This window comes from Mesocricetus auratus, unplaced genomic scaffold (assembly GCF_017639785.1).
Source record: "Mesocricetus auratus isolate SY011 unplaced genomic scaffold, BCM_Maur_2.0 Super-Scaffold_6730, whole genome shotgun sequence".
NCBI classification, from domain to species: domain Eukaryota; kingdom Metazoa; phylum Chordata; class Mammalia; order Rodentia; family Cricetidae; genus Mesocricetus; species Mesocricetus auratus.
This window is the reverse complement of record NW_024429184.1, coordinates 79,836,396-79,851,180: the sequence shown is the minus strand read 5'-3', so window position 1 is coordinate 79,851,180 and position 14,785 is coordinate 79,836,396. Positions and strand designations below refer to the sequence as shown.

The window sequence follows — 14,785 nt, the reverse complement described above, 5'->3', positions numbered from 1 at the left end:
AGGATCATGTGTGTTAAGAGCTGCCGTAAGACCTAGGTTGTGATGGGAGTCTTTAGAGCAGAGAAAATGCCAAGTCACCCCATTAACCTCAGTTTTTCCATCTGTAGGATAAGGTGGGAGGGCCATTGGTTGTTTCTCAGATTGCTCAGTGATAGGAATGGCCGTGGAGACTGGTTCAGTGTTTGGATTTGCAGTTTGTTCCTGGCAGCCCTGAGTCTGGTCTGCCCAACTACCCAGATATGCCCTAGGAGGTAGGATTGGGGGAGGGTTGTGTGAGCAGGCTCTGATAAAGTATGGGGGTGAATAGAGGAGGCCCTTCCTGGTGCTAAATTCCTGAACATTCTCTGTTTTGTGTTGGAAAAGCATTTGCCATGGCTGGCAGCAGCCTGGAGAATCACTGGGCTGGGAGACAGGGTCATTGTTAAGCTTTAATTGGTTGCTGAATAATTTAACCACCCAGTTAGCTGGACCAGGGAGAGGCTGTGGAGCAGGAAGCCTCTTGGAGGAGGCTAAGGCTGCCTGGCCTGCGCTATTTTCCTGCAGCTGGCTCCAGCCTGGGAAGGCTTTCTGTGCTGCTCCTCTGGGAGACCCTCTAAAATCAAGGAGGCATAGGGGTTGTGGTGACCCAGGTGAGCATCCTCAATTGTGCCAGCCCCTTTCCCAGTTGGAAAACTGTTTGGCACTTCAGCAATGCTATCAAGGGCACCCTAAGGCACCTGTAGCTGGGTAGTTTTCAAACATCACATGCGTATCTAAGTTGCCTGGTGACCTGCTAAAACAGGTGTTGGGCCCCACCACCATGGTGTCCCATTCAAGAGGGACGAGACAGGGCACAGAAAGAACACATCCAACAAGTTCCCAAGGTCTGCTTGCTGTTGCTGGTTTCCGTGAAGGTCTTTGCTACCTTCTCAGCCCTCTGGACTTAGTACTTAGTCACCACTGCCAGGGCACATACGGTCTGATGAACGACATATCCCCACCTCCTCCAGTCAGCCCCAGTTAAGAAAACATGTGGTTCAAATGTCTGGGGTGGGACAGGGGGAGGCTAAACTCCAAGGAAGTCAGGCATAAGGAGTGAGTATGTGATATGGGTGGTTTGGGTGGTTTCTAGAAGCAGGCAGGCCCTGGAAAATGGGCAGCATGTGAACATGCAACGCTGTGCAATGCATACAGACCAGCACTGCATAGCACTTCCTAGAGTTGTGCAGTACAGTCAGTGCTCCTGCTGGTGGAGAGAGGGGCCTCCCATACCTGGGTCAGGATAAGAAGCCAGGTCCATAAGCTCAGAGCAGGCCTTGCATTTTGAAAAACAGATTTGCATTAGTAGTTCACGACTGATCTGTGTGGTATGGTTTCCAGGCTATATGTCAGGGTTTTCCCTACCCCACTCACTCTAGCCTTCCTCCCAGACTCTGTCCTTCCAACCCCAGAGCTCTTAGAGGCTTATTTTACAAGTCAGAGATGCCAAGGATGGAAAGAAGCAACTTTACTGTACCATCCTGAGTCACCTTGGAGGGAATTTCCATGGCAATCTTCTCTAGGGGCCAATGGACAGTGGGTAGGAGTTAGGTAAACACTGCAGGGAAAGCTGGGTACAGCAGAGATTGATGGCACACTTGGGGCCGGAGAGACAGGGTAGGCAGAACTGGTCCATATAGGAAGAACCCTTCTCTGAGACCCAAATGTTGTGCTGGTGTGAGACTAGGGGCCCCTGTGCCCAGAGGTATTAAAAGACATCAGCAAGCCTGGGGCCTGGATGCTCAAGGGCTGCTGAGGAGCAGTGGAAAAGGCTGGGAGGCTCATGACAGCACAGCCAGTGTAGCTGACGCCTCTTTATGCAGACCTGGAAAGCCATGCTGCTCCTCTTCCTGACTGGAGGAAGGGGGTGGAATTGCTACGAGACTTGCCAGAAAGAACAGGAAATTACATGTCTTTCAGATCTAGGGTCAAGTCCATTAGACCCAGAAGCCATGAGGAAAGAAAAACCCAATTCTACTTGCTTTTGGGGTTAAGGGTTTGAAAAGAAGGACAGACAGGTCTTTTTGGCATGATGAATCAATTATGTTATCTCCTTATGGTGGATTGAATGAGTCTGGTGCTAATATGTTTGCATGATTGGTCCCTAGTTAGTGGAACTATTTGAGAAGGATTGGGAGGTATGGCGTTGTTGGAGTAGGTGTGGCCTTGTTGGAAGAAGTGTGTCACTAGGAGTGAGCTTTAATGTTTCAAATGTCCAAACTAGGTTCACTCACTCTCTCTCTCTCTCTCTCTCTCTCTCTCTCTCTCTCTCTCTCTCTCTCTCTCTCTCTCTCTCTCTCTCTCTCTCTCTCTCTCTGCCTGCTGCCTGTGGATCAAAATGTAAAGCTTTCAGCTTTACTGCTGCAATGCCATGCCTGCCTTGTGCTGCCATGATGGTCATTGACTAACCCTCCAGAACTGCAAGTGAGCCCCCAGTTGCATTGGTGATGGTGTCTTTTCAAAGCAATAGAATAGTAACTCAAATCACAAGTTTTCTCATAGGTGTGATGGGGTTTGGGGGCATGCGTGTGAGAACCATGTCTAGAAATAGTACACAGGCTGCTTCCAGCAGGAAACTCTCAGGAACAAGTTCATCACTTCTGCTTAAGTTAAGACTGGAATGCCATTGAAACACCTGTTGTCTTCATGGGAAAGTCAGAGAATTGCCTGCAGGAATGAATGAGACAGTTGCATTCCTAGTTCCTCCCAGACAGTATTTTTGTATAATGACTTTCCTATCTGGGATCAGATCAGTACTGCCAGAGAGGTCTGTGGTGGCTTTGAAGGTGGAGAGAGAAATCCCAAAGCCAACAGACACAGGTAGTCTCCTGTCAAGTCCCCTTCTTCCTCTGAAACCTCCAGCAGGAATAGAGGAGGGAATATTGTTCAGCTGTATGCAAAACCTTTCTCTGAGATTGAAACATCCCATCATACTAGAAGCTCCTTAAGCAGGAAAACAACTCGGGGCCGGGGGGGAAAGCTTCAGGAAGCCCTGAAACAGACCAGATCCACTAGGCTGCTCCCTGCCGGAATAAGCAATAGGAGCCAAGAATCCTCAGAAAGAAGGAAGATAAGCTGCCAAGAGAACTTTTAGACCAGACCAGCTTCCTGACAGAAGCAGAAGCCAGCAGGGTGTTTAGGCCATCGGAGGCACCTGGAAAGGACCCTCTCTAACCTGTTGAGCTGCCCACAGGCTGAGCAATGTGCTCCAGGCTGCCATCTTTGTGAGTTGTCATCCACCCCTAGGGCGGACTGTGGTGATGCAACTATCTTAGAGTTGTTTCTGCTGTAAGTAACCCCTCGGCCATATTCCTGTAAGTAACCTCGGTAAAACTCATTGAGTCACTTCACTGGACTTTAGTGGTGTCTGTGTTTCATCTGTTATAGTTTTCCTATCTAGAATGAGTAGATGTGTATGTTGTGTCCCTCAAAAAAAAAGTTTGTCACAACAACAGCAGCTGACACCTTGCTTTGGGCCCAGGGAGACATTTTCTAGCTTCTGGCCCTCACAGCTGAGAGATGAATTCCTGTTGTTTAAATCATTCAGGTTTTGGAAATTTGTTACAATAATAATACCCCCAAACCACCCCAAACAAATAGCAACAAAAACCCCATAAACAGCCTGTCACCACACCAAAGCTGATATCCTACTCAAAACAATGAAAAAAGCAGTCTAGTTAGTGTAGGGTTGTCACAGGTACCCAGAAGACTCCTGATTTTCAACACAGAGTTATGTAGATAAGTGCTGTGGCCCCCAGACCATTGCATTGGGTCAGTGGAGGAACACATTGTGCCCAGTGCTTGTTGGGTGCTGACACAACCGAAGAGTCCTGGTGTCTCTGTGACAATCCTTTCAGTCTCTTCTCTTTAAAACTGACTCCAGGGTGACAGAACTGTGTGTTCCCACCATAGTCTGGCATTTTGAGATGCCTCGTCATCTCAAACCCTGTGTACTGGACCCCAATCGCCAGCTGAAAAGCACCCCCTGAGGCCTGAGGGGTGCTGTAGATCCTCCCCATGGTGAAGCTTGGTCTTACTCTGCACTGGGCCTGGGTATCATCACTTCCACATTGTAAGACATCTTAGAGTTTCTGAACTGGGATCTGTGTGACCTACCCTCATGGGAGCACCATGGCCTCAGGTAGACCGTCTTCTCAGCAAGGTCTCACTGCTGCCATTAAATGGAAGAGCAAATGCAGCTACTAGTTTTTTGTGTAGCTTATGCTAGATGGGGTGGGGTGGATTGGGGTGGGGTGTTGGGAGCCATGGAAGAGATAAAGCCAACAGGGAAGATGGAGCCCTAAGCATTGTCTTCTAGCTGTCAAGAGAATTCATTGTTTTCCACCATGTCCTTTGTCAGTACCCATCCTATGCTGGGAAATGGACAAAGGGGGAAATTATTTTCTTCTTGAGTCTTCCCTCACCTGGTTTGCATGGGCAGAGATGTGCCACTAAGCCACCCATAGATACTTCTCAAGCCTGCCTGCCCTCTGTTTCCAGTGTCACTCAAGGGCTGTACTCAGAAGTCAATCAGTTTTCTACAGTGGCCGGTGTCCTGGTCATTTCTCACCGCTCAAGTGGTACCTCTGTCCCACTCTCATGGCTTCTTCCTGGAGCTTCTGGAGCAGAAGCTGCAGCGGGCGTAGCCAGGTGATGGGTCTATGTTTCGACTGCTAGAATGACAGACCCGAGGGGGTAATCCTGCCAACACCACCTCCAGGTGACATGTAGTGATTTCATCCAGAGTGTTGGCATTCCTGGGAAGAGAGCAGCCAGGCAGTCACGTCTGTGCCTGCTGGGCAACTGTGTACTTCTGGGAAGGTGGCAGCCAAGAGCATAGGCTCTGGAATGAGCATATGATTCCCATCCGCACCTCCCATTGACAGGTGATGTGACCGTTGGTTGATTATTCTCTGGGGCATCTGTAAAAATAGGATATGGACCAGGACCTTTGGTGACCCAGGGATGGGTGTATCTGGGACTGAATTATAATCTTGGCCTGCCTTAGAGTCTGGCCCAGACATTGACTAAATATTCCTCTCCTCCCATGGGAACACAGGCAACAAAACAGAGCTAGGTACAGTTCTGGGGCAGGGTTGTTTTGATGGCTGTTTGAACTTATCCCCTAAGACTCCTGGCTCCTGGTATTAGTCTCTGGCAAAGTTTGTATGCTTTTATAGTACTGGCCCATTTTGGTGCTACCGTACTACTCCCAGGCCAAGAAGACAGGGCTGTGGGCTGGCAGAGGCTGCCAACCCTCTTGCCAGCCCTCTTGGTGGGTGGAGGCTTGATCCAGCAGGGCTGGGGCCTTCTAGGCTCCCTGCTCCTTCTCCATCCCTAGTCCCTAACTGTATCCTCTACCCTGCTCTTTGCTTTCTTGCTGTTGACCGCATGGTCTTAGTCTCAAAGTGATTTCTCTGTCTTGTCCCCCAGACCTTCCTTTTATGTAATAAGGGTGCCTGGCCTTTTCATAGATGCCACTAATATAACTAAAAACAGTCTGCACACAGGCTAACTGGAATTTTCATTTCTGCTCCAACCCCCAGACTCCTTGCTGACTGTATCACTGGGCAGGAAGTTTAGATGTCCAGGGATGGGACATGGATGGGCATGGGGTTGGGGGATTGTTGACACAGTGATTGGCTGGGGCAGGAAACAGAGGAGGCCATTGGTTATCTGGCAGGCAAAGCCACATTAGTGGAAGTTGGCTTGTCCCTGATGGAAGGAGTAGAGACAGAGGGGTTTATGCTTCAGCACCTGCAGGGAGAGGAGGATGCATACATAAGTACTACCCACTCAGTGGTCCTGGGTCTAGATAGACACTATCCCTGCCTTGGGAACTCTCAAGGCTTCTTGGAGATACAGGAATGAGAAATCCCCATGGGAGTTCTCTCCTGTGGGAAGCCATAGACAAGGGCAGAGTGAAGGTGGGGCTTTGTTTGCAGGAGTTGGGGTGAAAGTCTATGGCCTGCCTCACTTTCTTGTCTGGCCCCTCAGTAATGTCAGCACCTCTGATGATCTGTAAATGTGCTCTAGAAAAACCAGCGGGCAATATTAAGGGTGTGCCTGTTCAGACAGAGGGTCAAGAGAAAGGCACCCCCACTCACCTGGAGCAGAAGGCCAGCGGCCGCTCTCACACAGCACATAGATGCAGCGTCAAAGCAAGGAAGGCTCTCCTGCAGCGTACAGCTGCAGTGCCCTTGCTCCCCTCCCCCACACACCCTTCCCACCCCTGCTCAAGATGTGGTTGTCCAGCCTGGAGTTGTGTATTAAGAACAATGTAGGCAGCTGCTTTGGCCAGTCACGCCCAGCTAGGTGGCCTGATGGCTGGGACCCTGACTTCAGAAGAAAGGTGAGAGAGGAAAGAAAGCCAGGGTCGTGGAGACAGTACCTGACATTGTGAGGTGAGATTGGGAGACGTTGAGGCTCTTCGTCCTCTAAGAGCTTTGTAGAACAAGATCTGGAAGGATGTCCAAGAATGGATTTTACATCACACATTCTTCCCTACAAAAGGAAGAGAAGCCTGTAAGTGTTTAAAAACATACTTCATGCAGTGAGGTTAAAATAAAATACACTTCCTTACTTGAGGGAATGATGTTTAGTTGTCTCAAAAAATCACTTTTCTGTCTGTTCCGTTAGCATCAGAGTGAGAAGCAGTGAGGACTGAGAGATCACACAACTCATCATTGGTTTCACAGATGGTGTAGCGGTGCTTCAGAGAGAGGAGTGGCTTGCCCCAAATTCCACAGCTTGGTGGATGCAGAGCCAGGGTCCTGAGCTTGGCTCACTGTAGCACAAAATGGGTTTGGGATAATAGCAGCCTGGCTTCAAGCAATTGTGCTTTGTAGCAGGATCAGTCAGACCAGGGCTGGGACTCTCTGCAGCTCTGCCAAGGTGGTGCCAAGACCTAGATGGGATGCTAGGGAGCCTGAAACATCTGTCCAGTGGCAAGCTGAGGAGACTGTGCACCAATGAGGTGTCTGTCAGGGCTGAATACTGCTGGGAAGCCAGGGAAGCTACTCAGGAGCCACCTGGGCAGGGAGGTGAGAGTAGTGCCAACAGCCCAACATGTAACAGAGACAAGAACATCCCCCTCCAGAGCCCAACATGTAACAGGGACAAGAAGATCCCCCTCCAGAATGTTCTGTGATTGCTGTTCTAGAGGAGCCCACTCTCAGACTTGCCTGGAACTACTGTGAAAGGCAGCAAGTAGCTCCGGAGCAGACAACAAAGAGGAAAACACCAGGTGCTCCAGTACTCTCGGGGGAGCCCGCTCCCAGACTCTGGGCTTTGCCTTCTGTTTCCTACAAGAGAGGGTTGCAAATCCAGCTTGCCCAGCAGGTCTGCCACAGCTTCTCACCCAGTGTCTCTCCACACACTTCCTATTTTTACTCTTAATAACCGCACTCGGGGTTACCAAGGTCTCCCTGTTGCTATAGTGAGAGGTGATGGCGCCAGCCTCGCAAAGCGCTGGACTCTTGGCTCTCGGGGAAAACACAATCCGAGTTGCTGTATTTTGGGGTTTGACTGAGAAGATTTAATGCTCCATTTTCCAGCCTTTGCAACAATGGCAGTTTGTGCTAAAAAAAAAATACATAAAACCTCTATAACAAAGAATAACAGGCAGTTCTGGGAAGTGGGCATCTGAGAATATATAGAAAATAAAATTTAAATTATAAAGATGATAAAACCTCAGGAAAAAATAGAAGATGATAGATGCATGAAAACAGACATTGCTAACACAGCCTCTGCAGCTCCCCCACTGATAGCCCCACCATCAATTTTCATGCACAGGCCAGTGCTGAAGACAAAACCACCATGAGTACCTTCAGCTCTATCCGTTAGCATGTTGGAAATGTGTTCTAGGTGGTTCCATCCTGTAGAGTTGAATATATAGGTTAGGTAATGTAACTTGTTTTCCTCCCCAGTGTCTCTTGAAGTCACGTGGTCACCACTGAGCCACCACTGAGCCACCACTGTTCCTCCTCTGATGCGGGTGACCGGCCTCCTTGGTCCCTGTTTCCCCACCAGCATCTCTGTTTCCCCACATTAACACAGTCCTTGCTAATGGTCTCAGACCAGTGGAGTGGTTTGGCTGTCCCCAGGGAGATTATTAGAAATGCACACTCCCACCTCACCAGGGACCTGCAGGTCAGCACCTGTATTTGTGTTAGGACACTGCATGCATCTGAAGATTGTTGATCTCAAGCTTGCATCCTGCCAAGCTCCAGGCTAGGAGGCACAGACCAGGTGTGCAAGCTTCTGAGCAGGCAGAGGAAGTGAAAAGGGAAGGGACCAGGCCAGTAGGATGCCCTACCAGCGTGGGAGTATAAGGAAATTCTACAAGCCAAATCCATAGACTATGCAAGATTGACAACTAGGAGCCAAGATGGCTGCTAAGGGCAGAAGTGTGGGCTTGAGTAACACAACAACCCCTCGCTGCTTTCACCTCCACCTTATAGATGAAGCTAAAGTACAGAGAAGTCAACGTGCTTACTCAGGGTCACACAGCTCATTGCTGGTAGGGCTGGGATGCAAAGCCCATTCCAGAGTCTCTACTTTCAGCTACCCTGAGATGAGATATGGCCCAGAGCTCCAGCTGAATGGCAGGATGAGGAGGCCAATTTGCACCCATTCTAAAGGCAATTCACTTGAGTGTGTTAGTTACTGATAGCCCAAGTCAGGCAGGATTCAAACTCAGAAAGCCTTTAGGTACCAAACTTGTACTCCTCATCAGTAAGGCTGGAAGTGGGTCTGTACTCTTAGAACAGCATCTCCTCCTGCACTAACCCCTGGTTCCTGCCCCTCCTACCCTTGCCCAATGCACTCAAAGCCAATTTCCTTTGCCATTCACTGTGTGAAGATACAAGGGGCAGATAGCTGTTTTGCACATCAGGAAGTGAAAAAGAAATAGCTTAGCATCAAATCTGTCTGCTGCCTTTTACAGCAAGCAACCAGGCCCAGAGAACTCAGGTCTGTGCTGAGGTCAAGCCCTGGATTCATCTCTCCCTGGATGATGCTGGCTTCTTTGTTTCTGGTGGCCTGTCTACCTCGCCAGCCTGCACCATGATGCTGGCTTGCTAACTCAGCATCAATCCTGCCCAAAGCTTAGGCAGGAAGATGCAGCTCACACTGGGCCATAGAATAAAGGTCTGCTTGCTATTAAAGGTCCAAGCCATGCAGAGTGTATCCTTAGACCCCTGAGACAGGCAGCCTTCCTCTGGAACTTTCCCTGTCCCGCTTATCAAGGGTAGCCACTTAACAGAGACCTCTTCAATGGTGCCTTCATTTTCCTGCCAGCCATTGGGTTGTTCAGGATCCCTGCCACAGCAAGGCTATTTTTAACAAGCATCCCAGGCTTCAGGGGGTTGAGGAGAGGGGTAGGAAACAGATTCCATTTGTGTATTTTTAATCCATGCACAGTTGAGAAGGCAATGGCGTTCTCATCCCCGCTGCAAGGGTTGTGGGCAATTGATCAGGCGCTGAGCTCTGGGTAATCCTTTTTCTTCTCTTAACAAGGCACAGGGCTTCCAGGGGCTTGGGCCATGCTTCCCACCGCCTGGTTGTCTCCTGATCCCCCTGCCCCAGCTCTGTCTCTCAAACCGCCTGGAGAATCCTGGCAGGGTCTCCTGGGCCAAGGAGGTCTGGGAACCTGACTCTTGCTGCCAAACTCATATTTAGAAATGTCTCCAGCCAGACTTTGGCGTCAGTCCCACATGGGCCCCGAGCAGGGGGCACACTCACATGTGTTGCCTGCGAGCACATTCTGAGTGGGCAATTCCCTATATGAATATAAACACAGCCCCTTTGTGTGGAGGAGCTGTGGGAACCTGTGCCCCTCAGGCACAGAGGGGTGTGTGCTGGGGTACAGTGGACCATAGGGAGCAGGAGGAAAGCTGTCACAAGGCTTGGGCAGGGCAAGTGGTGGTGAGAAAGGAGGTCCAGCTCCTGGTCCACCATCTACCCACTTTCTGCACCCCTTCCCCAGGTACCTAGGGCATCCCCCTGTCTCAGAGGGGCTATCTGAATTTCAGTGGACCAGACGGTGCCCCTGTCTTGACATTTTCTTTTGCTCCACATGCCCTAGTCTGTGGAACAAGACTGAGGTCACATGTGCCAAGCCTGTTCCTTCTCTTTGTGAAGGGCTGAGCCCTCGGTCTCTCTGATGGCATTGATGAAAAGTGACCTGGGGAGCTGTCATCCCCAAAGCACTTCCTGAGATTCCTGAGGAGCCTTCCTGTAGAACCTTCTGCTCTTCATGCCACAGCATGGTGATGGGTGAAGTCGACTCAAGGATGGGACTTTACACAATAGCCCTCTTAACTGACTGACACCACGTCTTGGTTCTGTGCGCATTCTCCTTTTAGACAGTTCTGTTGGGGGAAGGCATTCTGGTGCACTCACTCTACGGTCTAATGGGCACCTGCCGGGTGGTGGCCATGAGACTTGAGAGGTGCAGCAGTGGGAGATGGGCTAGGGAGACTTTGTGTATTACAGCACCCCGCCCTCTGCAGCTCTGTCCAGGGACCATGCCTCCTCAGTCTCCCTGACCCTTTCTGGAGCTTTTGCCTGTGAGGAGAGGAGAGGGGCAGTAGGAGGCACTAGACAGAATTCTCCTTGATGCATGCATTTAGATTTCTCAGGAAATGGGGCTATAGAAAAGCAGCCTCTTCAAATTCTTGCTGGGGAAGAGGGTCAGGGAGACTGAGGAGGCATGGTACATGTGCCACAATGGAATAAATGATGAAGGAGCAGAAAAAGAAGCTCAGCCTCTGCTCCAAGCAAACCCCAAATTCAGATGAAGGGCAATGTGGGCTGGTAACTCCCTGTGGCTCAGGGAGGGCCTTGGGACCGGCTCCTCCTTTTACAGGAACGATCTCAGGGTCAGAGGAAGTGGGGGAGGCTGCCTCAAAGCCAGAGACAGACTTCCAAGGCCAGAGGATGGTGAGATCAGGAGCTGAGCACAAGACTGCCCTAGGTATCTCTCGCCCTTGGGAAAATTGCCTTTTCATATGGTTGGGGGTGGACATTGCAATTTTTCTTTGAGGGTTAATTGTTTGGCTGACAGCACAGATAATTAGGAATGAGAATCCTGGAGAGAGGGTGACAGCACCATCTGCTGTGAATATGTTTCAGCCCCACCCCACAGGAGGGCCAGGACATGCTGTTCCTGCACAGACACACACACACACACACACACACACACACACACACACACACACACACACACACACACACACACACACATGTGCGCGCACACACACGGGTCAGCAAAGATGTGGCTGCTCTACCGTTTGCTGTCAGTCCAGCACCAGATGATCCAGGTGACTGTGTTACCAGCAGGCCAGGATAGTGGCCTGATTTTTAAGGGCAGCTCCTTCCCTTCCCCCACTGCACCTGTACACATAGTGGGGCTCACTTAACAAGTACCGCTAATACCAGGAGCTGATTTTTGTTTTTCCCTGTGGTTTATGTGTTGTGCCTGGTCCTCTGCTGCCTGGAGGCAGGCATGAGGGGCTGCACAAGCTACTTGGGGCCATTGTTGTTTGGGATCATCTTCCTACCTCCATCAGGATCTGCTACCTGCCCTGGCTGCTTGCTCCAGAGTCAGGCTAGCTCTGGCTGCCATGGCCAGGGATGGCTGACCTAGATGAAAATCCAGTGTGCTAGTAGTAGATCTGCTTCATAATCAAGCTGAGAAGTCATTGTTCAGGGTGAGGGCCCTTTCTTCACATGGGCAGGATCCTGTAGGATTGATTGTCCTTCTCTTCAGTTCTCAGGAATAGATCACATATGTAAGAGAGCATGTGGAGCATACATGTACCCTTCAAAGGGAATAATAGTACCCATCTTGCCTTCCAAAGAGGCTGCTTGCTGCCTGGTGAAGAAGGTCCTCAGGTGCAGAGCTGTGGGGAGGTAGCTGGGGGCTGGTAGTTATGTAGCACTTGATCATGGCCACTTCTCCCTGGGCCTGAGATGCTCCTGCTGCCTCACTATCTCTCCAACCATTTTCCTGCTTCTCACTTACCCTTCTTAGACTTTTCTTTGGAGAAGAGACCAAAGGCGTGATGACTGCCTTGCCTGCTCCCTAACAAGACAAGTGGCCTCTTGCTTTACTCTCACTCAGACCTCATCCTCTGGGGATGAAATTAACCTAGCATAGGAATGCTTCCTGAAAAAAAAAAAGACAAATAAAAGTGGAAAGGCCAGCCTTGGCCTTCTCCAACTTACTATGTGATGTTTGGCAGCCATCCCAACCTCTCTATGCTTCTGTTTCCTCATCTTTGAAATACTCTTCATAGAGCTACTACAAACAGGATGCAAAAGCAATTTCCAGGGTGCAGTGGTTGTATGTGTGGCATGTAAGTCATTGTCATCCTCTAGCTTCAGCAGTCCATATGGGCCAGAGGAAAGAAGGTGTGCACTTTGGTGTTTTGGCTACCTGAACCCTGCGCATGGTGCTTCCTCTTTCTGAAGGGTCCATCACCTGGGCTGTTTTCCATTCACAGCTCCTTCTCAGCAACTGGTCCACTGAGGCCAAGAGGTCCCTGAGTGTATCTCAGCCCTGTGGGCAGCAAGATGGAGACCAGGCCTGATGGGAGGGGGTTGCAGCCAGTGTGGTCCCAGTGTCCAAAGCAGGTGGCACAGCAGCAGCTGGAGGTCTTATGTTTCCTCCTTGCAGAATATGACCCATAGTCTTGGCCCTGAAATGTCAGGATTCAGTGGGACCAGTGTCTGTGTCCTTGTTGCTTTGCTTGGAGGGAGGTGGTGGTATATCTCTTTTCTTGTCTCTTCCTTTGAGATAAAGGGCTAGGAAGACATTCACCATGGGCCATAGGAGGGTGGTCTTCCTGGAGCTCCCAGCCTCCAGCAACCCAAAGTCTTGCTCCAGGGTTTGACAAACAGAGGAGTGTGGTATTCTCTGCCTCTCTCATTGGCGGAGTGAGAGCATCCATTTCCTTCCTGTCCCAGAACATTGGGACAGCTTGGAGGTCCAGTTGGTGGGTCTGAATTGAAGCCAGAATGATGGCTAGCACCTGACTGAAAGGGGTTCTTCCGAGTAGATAGAATGAAGTATGTGCAAGTAAGAAGTCAGGAGTGGTGTGTGTGTGTGTGTGTGTGTGTGTGTGTGTGTGTGTATGTGTGTGTGTGTGTGTACGTGTACGCACGCTCATCATGTGCTGAGCCTGTCATCAGACCACTGTCAGTGGGAACCCTACATGCTATAGCCACCAGGCACTGTGAGATCTAATAATAAAGAACACTAAAAGGCTGGGTAGAAAACTCCAGAACAGATCACACCTGGACTTGTATGTCTTGGCCTAGTTTTGATGGAGACCTCTATTCTCCTTGCAGATCCCCTCTGAAGCACCAGGACCTCAAGTCTCCCCATCCCTGAAGATTAGGCCTGGCAGAAGAGGAAGAGAGAATGACTTGGGGCTTACCCAGCGCTGAGCAGTGAGCCACAGATTCTTGAACCTGGAGCTCCGACTGGGAGGCTATACTGCTGGAGTGACTCAAGAAGAATTGATGCTCTGGCCCCCAGACATGTACATGGTGTAATGACAGGTAATGAACCTGAAGCCGGGCTATCCTTTATCAATGATATGGCAGGTAGGGGAATATATCAGCCTGTATTCGGCATGCAGTGTCAGGCTCGAGAAGATAACTGTGCAAACAAAGCACATGAAGCCGGATAAGATGATAGATGGACACTTTAGAGTTATTTGTTTTCACCCATGTGCTTGTTGAAGCCAGGTACCAGAAGATTTAGCATCAGCTGAGTTCACTTCCTATGCCTTGGGGGAAGGCCTGGCACCATGGTTATGCATTGTAGCAAATCTTATTTGGGGGATTCGGCATACAAATCAAGAAGTCACTATTGTCATGAGCTGCTGCAGGAGACAGGGAGGTTATGTCAGCAAAGAAATTGAGGTAACAAAGGGCGAAGGACCTCTTATATACTTGTGATGCATGAGGAGTAGACCTGGGGCTTTGCACCTTGGGAGCACCTCAGGTTTGGTTCAGATGTGTAGAGTTTTTGTGCTGTTTGGTGTTGCTTGTGAAAAATAGAAAATTTGACCATCCCCATGTGTTCCTTCAAGGTGCCTAAGCAAGTGGGGGAAGCCTGGGGAGGTCAAGTGTAGAGAGGACATGCAGGGTCTAGCAGATTCTTTGGGTCTAGCAACTAATCCCAGGATTCAACCAAGGCAGGAAACATCAGGCAGATCCTTAGGACCTAGAAGCCATGGCCTCTTGAAACTAGAAGGATAAGGGGCCTACAGTGCTAGAAATGCCATGACTGAACTGCTACTACTGGTTGTCTGATCTGTACCACATGTACCATCAGGGTGACACTCTGACAGCCTTCCCCAAGGGGAGCAAAGAAGGCTGAGACAGAAGCAAAAATAGCTTGCAGTCTTGGGAAATGACCTGGGGCAATGGGAGAAAGGCCAATGGCCAACAGCAGGAGGCCTAGAGGGTGTGGCAAATTCCATCTAGCTCAGTCTAGGGTTGAGGTCTTGGCCCGAGCCAAGGGCTGGGGAGGAGCAGAGCATTAGGACTCCTGGGTGGTCTAGCTTTAAATCCTCAGAAAGAATACAGTGAAGGAATTTAGCAAGCTCTAGGAAATGGATAGGCTACAGGCCACAGGTGGGGGTGCCACTGGACTCCCACCTACTGGAGGGAGTGGAAAGAAAAAGAGCTTGAATACTGAAGCAATGGGGGCTATGCCTTGGGGTGGGGGAGGCAGCTTCTCCGGTTCTGG

The 14,785-nt window shown here is 50.1% G+C and overlaps 1 long non-coding RNA gene across 1 annotated transcript in view; it reads left to right on the top strand.

Moving 5' to 3' along the window:
* The window catches only part of LOC121138815, a 224,649-nt gene that overhangs the window by 62,258 nt on the left and 147,606 nt on the right, over nt 1-14,785 (top strand). The window contains exon 2 of the long non-coding RNA XR_005875672.1: nt 13,375-13,587. This is a non-coding gene — a long non-coding RNA (uncharacterized LOC121138815). The remainder of the gene's footprint in view (nt 1-13,374; nt 13,588-14,785) is intronic.